At 45.5% G+C, this 15,043-nt stretch overlaps 2 long non-coding RNA genes across 4 annotated transcripts in view; one reads left to right on the forward strand and one right to left on the reverse strand.

Annotated features, from left to right (window-relative positions):
- LOC112916972 (uncharacterized) overlaps positions 1-15,043 on the forward strand; it is a 133,016-nt gene that overhangs the window by 43,218 nt on the left and 74,755 nt on the right. The gene's annotated exons all lie outside the window — the stretch shown is intronic.
- LOC112916973 (uncharacterized) lies at positions 7,004-14,897 on the reverse strand. The gene is made up of 3 exons (XR_003234389.2): positions 14,277-14,897; positions 12,571-12,643; positions 7,004-11,372 (listed from the first exon to the last, which is right to left on the reverse strand). It is a non-coding gene; the product is annotated as an uncharacterized lncRNA (long non-coding RNA).

Genomic DNA, 15,043 nt, shown 5'->3' on the forward strand with positions numbered 1-15,043 from the left:
GAGACTGTTCACCCCGGTTTTCTGGATAAGTATACGAAGGCTCAGAAAGGTTAGGTAACATGCCTAAGCCACACACTACCCCAGTGCGAGGACCAGGGAACCTCCTCCACCCCTCTGTGTCTGTCTGGTTCTGAAGCCAGGGCTCTGGATCTTCAGGACAGTTTCAGTAACAGCCTGCTGGGCTGAGCTGGAGCTGGCTTTTACTTGGGAGAAACCATCATTAACATTCAGGAATTTTGCAACCCAGCTAACATCATGTTGTTAGCTTGGGAGTATTTACACCAGAGAAATTGGCAAATATACAAAATCAGGGCTTCCTCCCACCTATTGTTAGACATTAGACACATACATCTTGGACATTCATTTCTTCTCTAGGCCCGATAAGGACATTCTCAGTATCACTCCCGGAGTGAGTACTTGTCTAGTATCCACCAGCTGTCTGAACCTGGTAAGAGATGCTGCCAGAGAGGCACAGATACTTGGTTGGGCCTTCCTCAGACCTGCATCAGGGGCAAGAACAAAGTTCCTTCTGCTTTTGATCTTACCCAGCTCAGCTCAGCTTGAGACTCACAGTGAGGGCACGCTGCCTGATTTGGCAATGAAGCAATCCTTGCAGCCAGGCCTGTCTCACCCAGGAAAGGGAGGAAGAGCTTCCGGGGCCCTCAAGAGTCATCAGTCCTAACTTGCTTATGGAGTATCCCACAGAGAAAGGAAGAAGGAAGTCTCTTCCTATGAGATGGATGGGGAACCACGGTGTCATGGCCACAAGCATGCCTTCCTCTGGCTTGTCCTCATCACTCTTGGGCTGAGGTAGTCACAGCCTTTGTTTCTAAGATCAGATCTTGTGTCGTATTTGGCTGTGATCACTGAAAACAGAAGTCAGTCACCCATTTTGAAGGAACAGACATTACTGTCCTCAAAGCAACATCCAAAAACAGAGTCTACACTGTCTGTGTGTTCATTTGGTTGAGTTTTGTTTGTTGTTTTTGCCAGACTTGGGAGAGTCCTCCAGAAAAGCAAAGGTGGGGGACTTCTGTGGCCTTCAACTAGAAACCAGGACAAAACAAGTCAGCGGGGCGCAGAGGTCTCTGGGCCCAAAGAGGAACCTGGGGGAGACAGGTTCATTGCTCCAGGCCACGAGGGTCCTTGCAGAAGGAACAATTTCCAAAGCTAACATTTCCCTAAATGCTTGCCTGACAGCTTGGCTAAAATCCAACTAAAAAATGCATTTGAAAATTTTTAGGCAACAACTTAGATAATTTTATTTAGAACTGGAAAGAAGTGACCTTGGGCTAAAACTCCTCCAACCCAAGAGAACGATTCAAGTGCACGTGTCAGTGCTGATATTTAATCTGCTACCAGCACCCAAGACAGCAGAACAATCCCTCCTTTCAAACTTCCTCAGGCTCCTCCCCTCACAGAACCTTCCAGAGCTAAGCAATTTGAACTTTAAAATGCAAGCTATTCTTCCTTATTATCTCCCAGTAAAGTGCTACAAGAGCCCGAGTCCCATCTCCCACCTTCTGCCCTAACAGCTGTGGATCACATGGATCACATTGATGTAGCAGGGACTGCATAAGCCCCTCCTGTTAAAATCTAAAATTAAGTAGCCAGGGACCACTCTGCCTCTTGAGTCACCTCAAAATTAGGAGCCCACTGCTTTCTTTAACTTCCAGGGGCACTCAGGCTGCAAGCACCTCTGGGGGAATAAGCTTCCCCAGGCGTCAGGCCTCAAGTATATGAAAATCCCTTGAAATGATGCCACATGGTGGCTCTTGGTCACATCTGAGCCATGGCTCTCCAGCTCTGGGAGGGCAGCCTCAAAATGTGCTTCCCCCTTCACTGTCCAGATACCTGACACTTGTGCCCAACTGGTCCTTACGACACACACTAGGGTGATAAACCATCTACTCTTGGGGACATGTCCAATATCTGTTGCATTTCTCAACCTCTTTAGTTCTAAGTTTTCAGAGGTGTGGTTTGACTTCCTCACATATTTGAATGCAACTTTTGCACCTTCCAAGCTGACTTACCACCCTCTGCAACATTTCTATCACATTTCTTGAGGGACATTGTTGAAAACCTTTGAACTTTGGAGGTCTTTTACCAAGATAATCTTTTATAAAAAAAATTTTCTGTTTCTCATTGCCAACTTGAATAAGTAATACCATATTTTTCACTTTAAATTTTTACTCTGTATACAACACATCTATATTTTGCTATAAATGTATGTTCCTAATTTAAACCTTTAAAAACTCATATCAAGTCAATTGCTTATCAGCATGTATAATGTGTTCAGGCTATGGACTAGAAAAGGAATTAAAGAAAGTATAAGCTCTGTTCTTTAGGCTCAAGGAATATAAAATCGGGTCAAGGGAATAATACAAAATGGTGTGAGTAAAGTGCTAGGGTATATGGGCAGTAGCAGACATGGACCATCAGCCCAAGAACTAGTTTATAACCCTGACATCTCCAGGAAAACAGGATTCCCACCACAACCCTGGCCTAACATAGAGGATGGATGACAGCCAGGTTCTTAACTAGCAACTATTGCATAAACCAAACTAGAATGACCTCTAGAAGGACAAGTGAAAAACCTTCTATGAAGAACCCTGTGGAAAACATGAACTGATCCTTTTACCAGATCCTATTTTGAAAAGCCCTGACCCCTGAATTTCCATGATAAGATGGAGAGAGTCCCTTGCAGCTCACAGTAAAAACAGAGGCTTCACTCATCTTGTGTGCATCCTGTTCCATGGCCCTAAGGCTTTGAATGTCTCTCACCTAAATCAAAGGGGTCAAAGGGGTTCATTTGACCAGAGCTTGTTTAAGTCATAAGAAGGTATCAGCTCCCCACATTCTCACCCCAATACCATACCAGTCCATGTCTGATAGTTGACTGGCACATTATCAGGGAGAAAGGGAAGAGCAAGTTTTGTCCCCAGTTCTCTCATGGAGGTCATCCTCCTCTAAGATCTCAGCATCAAAAAAAAAAAAAGAAAAAGAAAAAAGAAAGATCTCAGCATCTTTAGACACATGACAACAGCCAGAGCCCTGGGGATGTAAAGATGGTTCTGTGATCACTTTACTTGCCCTTTTGGCAGCAAGAGTTTCCATTGGGTCTTCCTCTACAACCAGACTCATTCAATCAGGTGAACCCTAAATTATACAAATCCAACTGGTACAATTTAGAGGAGAAAGAAGAAGCAAAACACTTAGTGGTAAAAAAGAGAACACAGTCATCATTCCGCTTAACATATGTTTTTTTTTTTTTTTTAATTAATTATTTATTTATTTATTTATGATAGTCACAGAGAGAGAGAGAGGCAGAGACACAGGCAGAGGGAGAAGCAGGCTCCATGCACCGGGAGCCCGATGTGGGATTCGATCCTGGGTCTCCAGGATCGCGCCCTGGGCCAAAGGCAGGCGCCAAACCGCTGCGCCACCCAGCGATCCCCCGCTTAACATATGTTAACACTTAGAGTATCAATGCTGGAAAAAAAGGGGGAAATTATTCAAAATAATTTTGGCTCCTTATTCCTTCTTCTAAGTGAGGAGTCCTGAGTAAGTCACCTGTTTCATCTGAAGTCAATCCCAACTCATGGATTTATGTATCATCTTGTTTATTCAAAGTTCTAGTAGTTCTATCCATAAACTGCAGTGGTTTGGGCCATATTGCTTGACCTCTCTAATATTGTTTTCTTACCCGGAAAATGAAGCTTTGATCTCTAGGTTCCCTACTAGTTTTTTTTTTTCCTACTAGTTTTTAAAATCTAAAATTCTGTGGCTATACTGCACAAAGATAGTCTTGCCATCAAAGAAGCACTCTTTATTTAGGGAATGATTTCTGTAGGTATTAATCTTTAGCATCCCAAGAAATGCACCATGCCACAAGCAGGAGTCTGGAACAGAATACTTTCCCAGGAAACCCAAAGAATTTTCCAGAATGCTCAGGGTGCTCCACTCACACCAGCCTTTGCAGTCACACTTGACCCAGAAAGAACTACACCATCTGCAGGGATGAGTAGCTCTAAAAAAGTAGGGCAATGACAGAAACCATGGGACTTTTAGATACAGCTGGTTGGAATTTCAAGAAGCAAAGGCCTGAATGACAAGCTGACGGTAGACTGCCATGCCAGTAGCACATGATTTTTGCAGTGATCGAGTCTCTAGACACCAGTTGTTCTCCAAACCTAGGCTTGCCCCCAGCCCCCAAAGATTTTAAAGATGAGGCTAGGAGGAGAAGCAGAGCCAGAGGAGGGTGAGATACATTAATGCGGAGTGACAAGTTGCCTCGACACTTACATGAGCCCTGAATGAGGTGTTGTTTGTGCAACCGGTAACCAGAGCTTCTCTCATGTGTCATGTACAGTATGGGTTTTCCCCACCCTGCCTGCTGGGCCTGCAGGGTGTGTCAGATATGTTGAAACAACCTTGGGCTCCAGAAGATGGCTCACCACCAACGGAATACTGTACCCAGACACTGCCCTGGCCTAAGGCATTTAGGGAGTTCTGCTGTGTCAGCGACCCAGTGCTGCAGTTCTTTTCTTTTTTTTTTTTTTTTGTCTTTCAAATGAGAGGTGACAGGCAGCCCAAGAAGGGATGCTGTGACATGAGCCTGGAGAGCGCTAGATGCCATGTACCTTTTGCCTGCATCCCTGAGGATGAGAGTAGAAGATGCTGGCAGTTCTGGGAGCTCTGGCTCAGTGACCTGGCATCACGGGCACTTGCCTGACTTGCTCTGTGGGCATTTCCTAACCCAGGAAGCAAAGGGAACTACCTCCTTTCAACAGGAGAAATGGGCAGTTCTCGCCGGGGACGTAGCGATTCCGTCCTGTTCCACCCATTAGAGGACAGGGGGCCACTAGGGTCACACACATACACGTAGGCACACACATGGACACACACGCGTGCCTACTCTGCAGCCCTGCCTCCTGCTGTGGCTGAAGAGCCCCAGGCTTTCTGGCACACTGGGGAAACCCCGCTCTGCCTCCTGCCACGGGCAACACTGGCTAGAACCAGGTGGACCAAGTACTGAAGAAAGGGTCCTGGTTTGGCATTAAAGCTGCTGAATTTGCGGCTGGTACTCCCATAGGCCGGTACTTCAGCCTCTGTTGGAACAGTCGGAGCACAAAACACACCCCTAGATCTAAATCCCTGTGGGGTCTCTGGGCACAAGTCTGGTAACTCCATATCACCCCAGATGTTCCTGAACAGGAATGAACTTCATGCCTGTCCTGGAGCTACAGTCACCCTGCAAGGAAAGGCAGGTTGGGTGGGGTACCCTTGGAGGAGACTCCTCAAAGAACACCTGTTCTGAGAAATGGTACAGATGACTCACCACATGGCACTCTTCCCTCGAACTCAGCCCAGACTCCGTGCCTAGCCTGCTGGCGGGGCCTCGGAACAGTCATAGAGGGTGGCTCTTGGGTGAGTCATAAACCAAGAAAGCTGACCATTTATACTCCTGGGGGAACCCAAGATTTACTCAGGAAAAGGCAGGCAGAACTAATTTCTATTCACTCTCTCTCCTTCGGGCATCTGTTCGCCCAGAAGGTGATGGCAAGTGCCATGGGATGTGCTAATATGCATTTTCACTGCTTCTGGGCCATGTCAAGCAAAATAACTCAACTTGAGAAGGCGACATAGTTTATCAGTGTAGGTGATCAAATAATATAGTCAGTCATCTAAATCACATTCAATATGGCAGCTACTGACTACACATGACAAGTTAAATAAAATTAGTTAAAATTTAGAATTCAGTCTCCCAGTTACCCTAGTCACATTTCAAGGGCTCAGTAGCTACATGCGAGTACAATAATGGACAGCACGACTATATACACCATCATCACAGAATTTCTATTGGACAGAGCTGATCTAAATACATAGCAAGTGTGAGAAGCCCACTTAACCACCCATTCATTGTTTATTCAACGATATTTATGGAGGGTCAGCCATGTGTTAGCAACTGTCGGGGGAACAAAGATGAAAAACAGGTGGTCCCTACACCCCAGGAGTTTGTAACTGGTTGGGAGTACATATGTGTAATCAAAGCTATAGACCTTTTCCATCTGGGAAATGAAACAAGCTACCCAGGAGTAAACAGAACTCTTACAAAAGGCTTTAGGGGAAGAAGAGCAGAGTAGTAAATCGACCTGGTTGGACTTGACCAATACTTCATCAACATCTGCAGCAGATGTGTGCGCAGTGAGTTAGCTTAGACCTGAATGACAGGTGTCATAGTCACAGAGCAACGAAGCCAAGAAAAGGGAAGCTGAGACCCAAACGCCTCCCAGGAGAACCTCTGACTGTGCCTTCTAAAGAGGGCCATTCTGGTCAAAGAGAGGGCCATTTTCTCAGGCAGTCATTTCCCAAGCAAAGGGCTAGTGTAGATTAATTTTGCCATTCACTGCCCAGAATTCTTGAACACTGTGCTTCCCACCACACTTCTGAAAAAGTGGTGAGCAACCAGCTGGCTTTCTCCAGCACAGCTGTTCCTTATTTGAAAGATTTTCACTGAGTGATTTTTAAATGTTTTTACAAGGTGTTCAAATTGGGCAACCACATTTGATATGCATAAAGTATGGAGTCTGGACAAGTAATCACAAAGCACCGGAAGTGATCAGTTCTCAAGAACTTCTCAGCAAGGTCATCTTTGGAAGGGAATGCCCAAGGAAGAGAAACATCAGAAATAAAGGGCAGACACTGCTTTATTAAGTAGAAATACTATCTGAAAATGACCAGTTGAGTGAGAAAGAAGCACCTGGGAAAATGTAAAAACCTGAAGCAGAGCCCCCAGAAGGATGAGGGGGAGTATTTTCAACCTCAGCTGGGTGAAGCAGTACAGCCGCCCTCTAAAAACATATATGAATTTGTTTAGGGGGTATATTTCTTAACAGAGTGCTCACTGGAGTTGGTGTGAATCATAAGACCTGGTGCTGGGTTCTTCTGGCAGCCAGGCTACCGTAAGAATTCTGAAAGAAATACTATGGAAACAGGAAGCTGTTTTGTAATATATTTTTTAAAAGATTTTATTTATTTATTCATGAGAGACACAGAGAGAGAGAGAGAGAGAGGCAGAGACACAGGCAGAGGGAGAAGCAGGCTCCATGCAGGGAGCCCAACGTGGGACTCGATCCTGGGTCTCCAGGATCATACTCTGGGCTGAAGGTGGCGCTAAACCACTGAGCCCCCAGGACTGCCCCTAGTATTTTGAATAGAGTACATACTCACATGATTCAAAATTCAAAAAATATAGAAAGGTTCCCAGGGGAAAGTCTCCTCACACTTACACATATCTGCCTGGTTCCCAAACCTCTCGCACCTCTACTTGGGCAATCATTTTGTACCTCACTCAAGTTCCTTTATGCTTTTATAAGAGAAGGCAAATAAATAGTCTCATTTCTCCTCCCCTGTGTTATACACAAAATGCACCAATTATATGCACTGGTCTACCTTTTTCTTATTTATCTCATAACTGTCTTGGATATCTTGGGGGCCTTCCCTGTCATGAGCATACTTCATTCTCTTTCACTGTTGCATATTCCACTTACAGAGTCTACCATCACCACCTGTGAATGGTACCCTATTGAGGACAGCTAGCTGCTTCCTACATTTCACCATTCCAACAATGCCATAATTTACAACCCTGAATACACATTATTTCACATGGGTACAGTATATCTCATAGTCAAATCCCATAAGTGGAGGTCAAGGTAGAAGCAATTACAACTTGGGTAGATACTGTCAAATTGCTCTCCACCGAGTTGTGCTCATTTACCCTTCTACCAGTGGTGGTTGACATTGCTAACAGAATGTGTATTATCAAAGCCTGGGATTTTTGCCTACATAATGCATGAAAATGGGATCTCAGTAGAGAATTAATTTGCATTTCTCTTACTATGAGTGAAGTCAAGCATCTTTTACATGTTAAAGGGCCATTTCTATTTCCTTTTCTGTGAACTGTCTAATCAATATCTCTTGTACATTCTTCTCGGGAGTTACTGGCTATTTTTAAAAGTCAGTTTATTAATTTTTAAAGTCAACTTTCTTATCAATCTCAAATTCTTTATTTATCAAGGACACTAGCCCTTTGTAATATGAGGAACAGTGAATATAAAAACAGAGCTAATCAATAACTGTCTTGCTCAAAGATGTTTTGATGATTTCCTATAAAATTCTTGACGAGGCAAAGCCCTCCATCCCCACTCCCTATGCTCTCCCCCAGCCACCTGACCCCACCACCTCAGGTCACACCAGGTGTATAGCTGTCCATCTTTCACTTGGTTTTCTTCCTTGGGGCCTTTGTATTGGCTTTTTCCTCTTCCTGGAATGAAATTTCCCCTTTATCCTCCTGGTAAATTTCTTTTAACCTTCTCAAGCCCTGTGGCACTTTCTCATTAGTAAGAACAAGTGGGGACAAAGAAGAGTGACATCTTGAAACTGTGGGACTCTTTCCCAAATCCTGGTGAATTGAGAAGAGACCCAGGCTGGGCAAATGACTATGAGGCAGTACAAGTCAGGAAGTAGGGGTGAGTGGGAGACCCCGAGGGAGGCAGAGCAATGTGAGGCCCAGGAGAGGGTGCAGCTGAGTGAGGAAGCTCCTGTAAAACAGGAGATATGGAGGGTGGTCCAAGAAGAGGCAAATCCTGATGGGGCATGAGGACTGGGCACATCTGTTCAGGGGGCTGTGCTTTCAAAAGGGACCAGAGGACTGGAAAAGACATGGAGTATGAATATCAGGGACCCAAAGTGGGGGCTATCGCACCTCTCAGAGGGTTACAAGAAGAACAATTTCATTCAACTGGAAATCTAGGGACACTGACCTCCTAGTGCCTGCTGTCCCAAGAACCTACAAAGGTGAAAGAGTGAGGTGATCTCTCAGTCCTTGGCAAGGAGAGTAAGGAAAAATTTTTAAAAGTCTGAATTTACAGCAGCCAGAGATGGAGAGAGAAATGAGAATGCCTGGGAAGAGATTCACGAAATGCTTCAACCCTAAACCATGCGGTGGAAATCACACCCAACTGTGTACCCAGATTCACCACACTGTGGGAAGAGAGTTTCATGTCTTTCAGGTTGGTCTCCTGGAGATACTCTGTTCCAGGGCGGTGAATCTGGGTGATTCGTGGGTACCACTAGGAAAGGAAGGGATCAGAGGATAAAACCAGAAGTTCATCTTTTCAAGAGAAACGTCCCTAGCCAATCTCCCAGGTGGCACCAGCAGGAAGCCAGGAAAAGTCGCAGGAAGAACCTAGAGGCACCTTCTGGCTAGGGGCTGCCCTAGGAGCAGCAGGTCAGCACAGCCCATGCTGAGGCCCCCCCCAGACATTCCTTTTCTTGTATTCATCCAATACATGTTTTGTGGACACCTATCGTGTATCGTAGGCACTTTGCTATGAACTGTAGCAGTCAGTAAATCACCAGCCTGCCCCGGTCACTGGAATCCAGTGGGAGAGATGGACACATACACAAGCCAGTGTCATGTGTGCTCTGATGGAAGTGAGCACTGTGGTCAGAGGCAGTGCAGGGTGGGGGGCTGGCCCAGGTTTGGGGTGTCTGGAAGGCTTCCTAGCAAAAATGACTCCTAAACCAACTGGGATCCCTCAGAGAATGGCCTACCCATGAGAGGCCCCTGAGAGCATCTGTCTTGGGATGGGGCAGAGAGCTCTCCTGTGCTTCAGAGGGAGCCTCAAAGTGACATGCTGGACTTCCAGGTAAAGGAAGAGACTTTAAGGAAATCAAACTGAGAGATGAAAGCTTTCTTCTTTCTGATTGTTCTGACCCAGACAGCCAAATTCCTGCACAACTAACATCTCAGAAGTAATGTCTATGTACATTCTAAGCCAAGAACAGGAGCCCGACCTGCTAAAACCCATTCTCCCTCCTTCGTGGCTGACTTTGCATTAGCTCTTAGCAAGGGTCAACATTTCCTGACGCCAGCTTCTGCACTGATCTCTTCCTCCTCCTCCTCCACTCCTTTAAGGACCTCAGATTTTCCAAGCAATCTGATTGAATATTTATGTGGTCTGAACACAGTGAGGCTGCTTTGACCTGCAGTGAGGATTGGAGATCACTGGAGCTTGGCCCTCAGGGCTTTCCCTTGATTCTTGGTCCCCAAGGTTGCCCCTCCCCCAGGGATCCCCAAGAGCCCTGCAGGGGAAAGATGAACCTCTTCGCTCAGAGTCTTGGCTTCCCCTGAGCACAAGTACTGACCTGCCAACTCCTGTGGAACAGGGGAAAGAACTCTACCTTGTATATTTTAGCTAATTCTTAAAACTCAGAGAGTTGGTCTTCATCTTTCATTGTGACCAGTTAGCAGAAGCAAGAAGTCAGCAAACTCTCAGTGGGGCCAGTTCATGCAACAGGGAAGTGAATAGGAGTTGGAACTGTTCTCTTTCCCATTGCAACTTAGAATTCCTGAGGCCGGTCTGCCTGTTTTCTTTCTTGAGAGGAAGCAATGAGATGGTGAGACCTGTGTGGCTTATTCCCTCTCTGACAAGTGCACATGTCCATCAGATGCTAAATAAGGAATGCACCGTTGGACTTGCTGCCAGGACCTTCAGTGAGAAGTGAAGACCTGGTTCAGACATCTGTATTGATTTGCCTCCAGCTACAGAGGGTCTGGGGTAATACTAAGCTGACTGCTTTGCTCTCTCTTATCTTCTCCACCGAGCTACAAAAAGAATGCTGCTGTCATGGCCGCATCCCAGACAGAACCTTCTAGGTCAGCTTGCTGCTGGGCAGCATTAAACAACTGGGCTCCCTCAAAGGGTAAGAGGCTTTCTGCCACTGATTTATATTCCCCAAATGAATGAGACCATATAATGTTTGTCCTTTTCCGATTGACTTATTTCACTCAGCATAATACCCTCCAGTTCCATCCACATCGAAGCAAATGGTGGGTATTTGTCATTTCTAACGGCTGAGTAATATTCCATTGTATACATAGACCACAGCTTCTTTATCCATTCATCTTTCAGTGGACATCGAGGCTCCTTGGGAAGGTTAAGTTTTACAGTTACCAAAGTTTAAAAGGGTCCTTCACTGCCACTTTATGATTAGGAGTCCAAGTGAATTCATTTTCTTTTTTTCTCGTGGGGAGAAAAGCTCTGAGCTACTGGTTCATTGGGAGATTCATGCCAGGCAAGAGCAGGGATAGGCCCAAGAGGCACTTGCAAATCCCAGGAAGAGCCTTCAAGACTGCACTGAGCAATGTTGGAGATAGGAATGTAAGACGATACCTTATCTGTGGGGCCAAAGTCAATCCCCATTTCCCCCAGCAGCTCAGAGTCTGAAGGACTGGGCCAAAGCCTGGAGGAAGACACAGAGCAACAGCTGCTCAGGCTTGAAGTCTCTTTGGTGATCCCTGGTACCTAGAAAGTATGGAGAAGGCAATAACTCCCACTATCCATCCCACTCTTACATTGCTTCATTCATTTATTTCTTAATTCACTTGAGTCACCAATATTTCCCATGGCTCTATCTTTGGCTAGGCAGCAGGACTTAGATGTGGGAGTATTAGCACAGATTCCTGCTTCCAAATTTTCTAACTGTCCCCAGCCATGTCCCCCTCAGTTCTCAGGCATGTATTGCTTTGGTGTGCAATAACATCAGAAAGACAGAGACAACACCATTGAGATTAAGGAGCAAGGCTAGGCCATCTGCTAGAGCCTAGGATCCCCAACACCAAGGTCCTAGCAGGCACTTTTTGGGGTGATGGGCAAGTTCTATATCTTGTTTGTGAGCATAAGTACATCATTGTATGCTTTGTCAAAACACGCAGAAGTAGACCCTAAAAAGAGTGAATTTGCTTTATGTAAATTATTACCTTAATATACAAAAAGTACAAAAGGATATATATAATATAATACTATTTATGTAAAACTTTTTAAACATATATAACATAGAATATACTTTTTAAACACATATACAAGTTATAACAAAATAAAAATCTTTGAGGGACTAATGAACTTCAGCATAGTCATTCCTCGCAGAAACAGGGGACAGCAGAGTTGCTGGGCTCTATCTATAGTGATTGACTTATTTCACTTTCAAAAAGAGCAGGATCTGAAGCAAATATGACAAAATGTTAACATTTGTTTAATCTTGGTAGTGGGTAGGAAGGTAATTTATTACTTTCTGATCTTTCTGTATGTTTATCTGGGAGACAGAGAAGCAAGCAAACCATGAGGTCATGATATCTTCAGTGCAAAGGGTAAGAAAGTGATCCAGAAGCTTCTGGTACAGAAAACCATTTTGTGAGACCCCTACCATCCCTCTCTTCAGCCTCACCTCTGGGATATTATTAGTTTCTATTGCTGTGTAACAAATTACCTTTCTACTGAATGGCTTAAAATTACCAACGTTTATTATCCCACAGAGTTGGTTTGGGTTAGGGATTTGAGATAGTTGGTTGGCTGGTTGTGGTTCATGGTCTCTTAGAAGGTTGCAATCCAAATGCTATCAGGGTGGAGTATGGAGGCTTGCCTGGGGTACAAGGGTCCACTGCTGTGTGGCTTCCTCAGGAGACAATCAACCTCTAGTTGTTGGCAGGAGGCCTTAGTTCCTTACCATGTGATCCTTTCCATGGGGGTACTTGAGTGTCCTTACAGCATGGTGACCAGCTTCCCCCAGGGTAAATGATCTGAGAGAAAGAGCAAGGAGGAAACTAAACATGAACATCCTGATCATAGGAAGCAACTTACTAAGCTCAGCCCACATTCTAGGGAGGCAGGGTGGAATTAAGCTCCACCTCCAGAAGGTAGTGGGGAGTATCAAATAATTTATGGACTTAGTTTAAAACCACCAAATAGCATGAAGGAAGGAACCCAGATTTCCTGAACTGCTCCACTGTCCTGATCCCCAACATGTGATGGAATCATGGATTCAGTGATAATAGCATGAGGAGACCCACTTGACAAGACTAGAATTGGGATTCAGATATACATGGGAAAGGTTAGGGGTCTGAATATAAGAGCATGGGGCACCTGGGCAACTCAGTCGATTGAGCATCTGCCTTCGGCTCAGGTCATAGTCCTGGGGTCCTGGGATAGAGCCCAGCATTGGGGGGGAGGTCCTTCTCAGAGGGGAGTCTGCTTCTCCTTCTCCCTTTGCCCCTCTTCCCACTCACTTATGCTTGTGTGCTCTCTCCCTCTCTCTCTCAAATTAAAAAAAGTGTGTGTGTGTGTGTGTGTGTGTGTGTATGTATATATATATATATATATATATATATATATATATATATATATATTCAGAACTGCCACCAGGATGAAGCTCTCAGGGAACCAGCATGAGGAGGGAAGTAGAAGCCAGGTGTGAGCACTGTTAGCCAAGGTCTGAGCTGGATAATAGGATGAAAGGGGGGATATGGCAGTGTCCAAGAGACAAGCGGCATTAGGAGGAGGACCTAGGCCCCAGGCCCCGGGCTGGACTGCACAGTGAGCCCCCTACACATGAGCTTAAAGATACAATCCAGCAGTCACTTCCTACAAAACTAGAAAAGGTTCAGTTTCAGTGAGCAAAAATTTTGCAATCGAAGTATCCCAAGTAAAGTCGTTATTTCAAACACTAGGGTAAAAGTTTGTATTTAATGAGTCAGTATTATTTTTATTTTAAATTTTATTTTGAATTACATAATGGGGGTGGCGGATTGAGAATTTCTAAAGCAGGATTTGCTGATTGGCATATCACAGCCCCCACCAGAGATGTGCAGCCAGTGGCCAACACAGAACCTGACATAAGGGGTGTGTGCATGAGGGCTGAAATCCAGCCTGTGTCCTGTCTACCAAGCCTGGCAACCTGGCTCAGAGTTTGAGCCAGACTGCAGGAAAGGACACATTTTTGTTATTTCTAGTTTCCACAAGCTGCTGGCTCTACTAGTAGGTTATAGACCCATTTGATTATGAATGCCTTTGGTCCTTGGGGAAGGAGGGCAAGCAGGCTAAGACAATACTCTGGAGCACCCAGGCCACATCCCTCTACTGGGAGCAGCCTGCCCAGTGTCCAAATTTAAAAAAAAAAAAAAAAAGACGGACACCTGGGTGTCTCAGTGGTTGGGCGTCTGCCTTTGGCTCGGGACGTAATCCTGGAGTATTGGATGGAGTCCCACGTCAGGCTCCTGCAGGGAGCCTGCTTTTCCCTCTGCCTATGTCTCTGCCTCTCTCTGTGTGTCGCTCATAAATAAATAAATAAAATCTTAAAAAAGAAAAGAAAAAAAGGATAACCAACTGAATACAATCCAAACTAGGCAACTAACCAATCAAGCATCATTACAGTACCTTGAGCAGGGCCGTATGTGCCAGTCTCCCACTTAGTAATCAGTCCCCAAGTATGGGTGGCACAGGATTCCAGCACTAATCAAGGAGGCACAGAAGCAGATCCAGAGAGAAGCAAAGAGACAGGTAGCCTCCACCCAGGGCTTGTCCTCTGTGGCTGGCTGGGGAGCAGCACGCTGAGGAAGTTGAACGGGCCTGTCCTTCCAGACCACTGGAGGTTGGCTGCTGGTGGCCGAATGTTAGCAGCACTTCAGCAGTTCCACTCCACTCCTTGGCCCTGCAAAGGGCTGTGCCTGGGCCCTCTCTGATGTGCTCCACTCCTAGGACAGCTTCCTGCTGTCAGAGGGGCTGTGAGCTGGTCCAGAGAAGCAAAGGGATAAGGGATATGCCGCCAGACCCCCTGGTATAATAAAGCCTGAATCTGATAGTAAGAGGTCATCCTGGACAGCTTTATTTGTCCACAGGACTTGGAGTCAGGGGCCTGTGGGCTGAGATGTGCTGAAGGAAGTGACATATGCAAATAAGTCACATGCCAGTACTGCTGAGACTAAACTGACAGCTTTATCATGCAGTACCCAAATCTCCCAGAGCCTGCTTATAAAGAGGCCTGGAGTCTTCTCTTGTCTTTTGGCAACTGTCCAGCTTACTCAGGCATGACTTAGCACAGAAATTGGGTTTGACTTTAAAAATGCTCCTTGTGATGGTAACTCTGCAACCAAGACAGGCTCTGTGCTGAATTATTGGGTGGTGCGTGTGTTTGCCTTCCCGAG

The sequence above is a fragment of the Vulpes vulpes genome, chromosome 13 (genome assembly GCF_048418805.1).
Source record: "Vulpes vulpes isolate BD-2025 chromosome 13, VulVul3, whole genome shotgun sequence".
NCBI lineage: Eukaryota > Metazoa > Chordata > Mammalia > Carnivora > Canidae > Vulpes > Vulpes vulpes.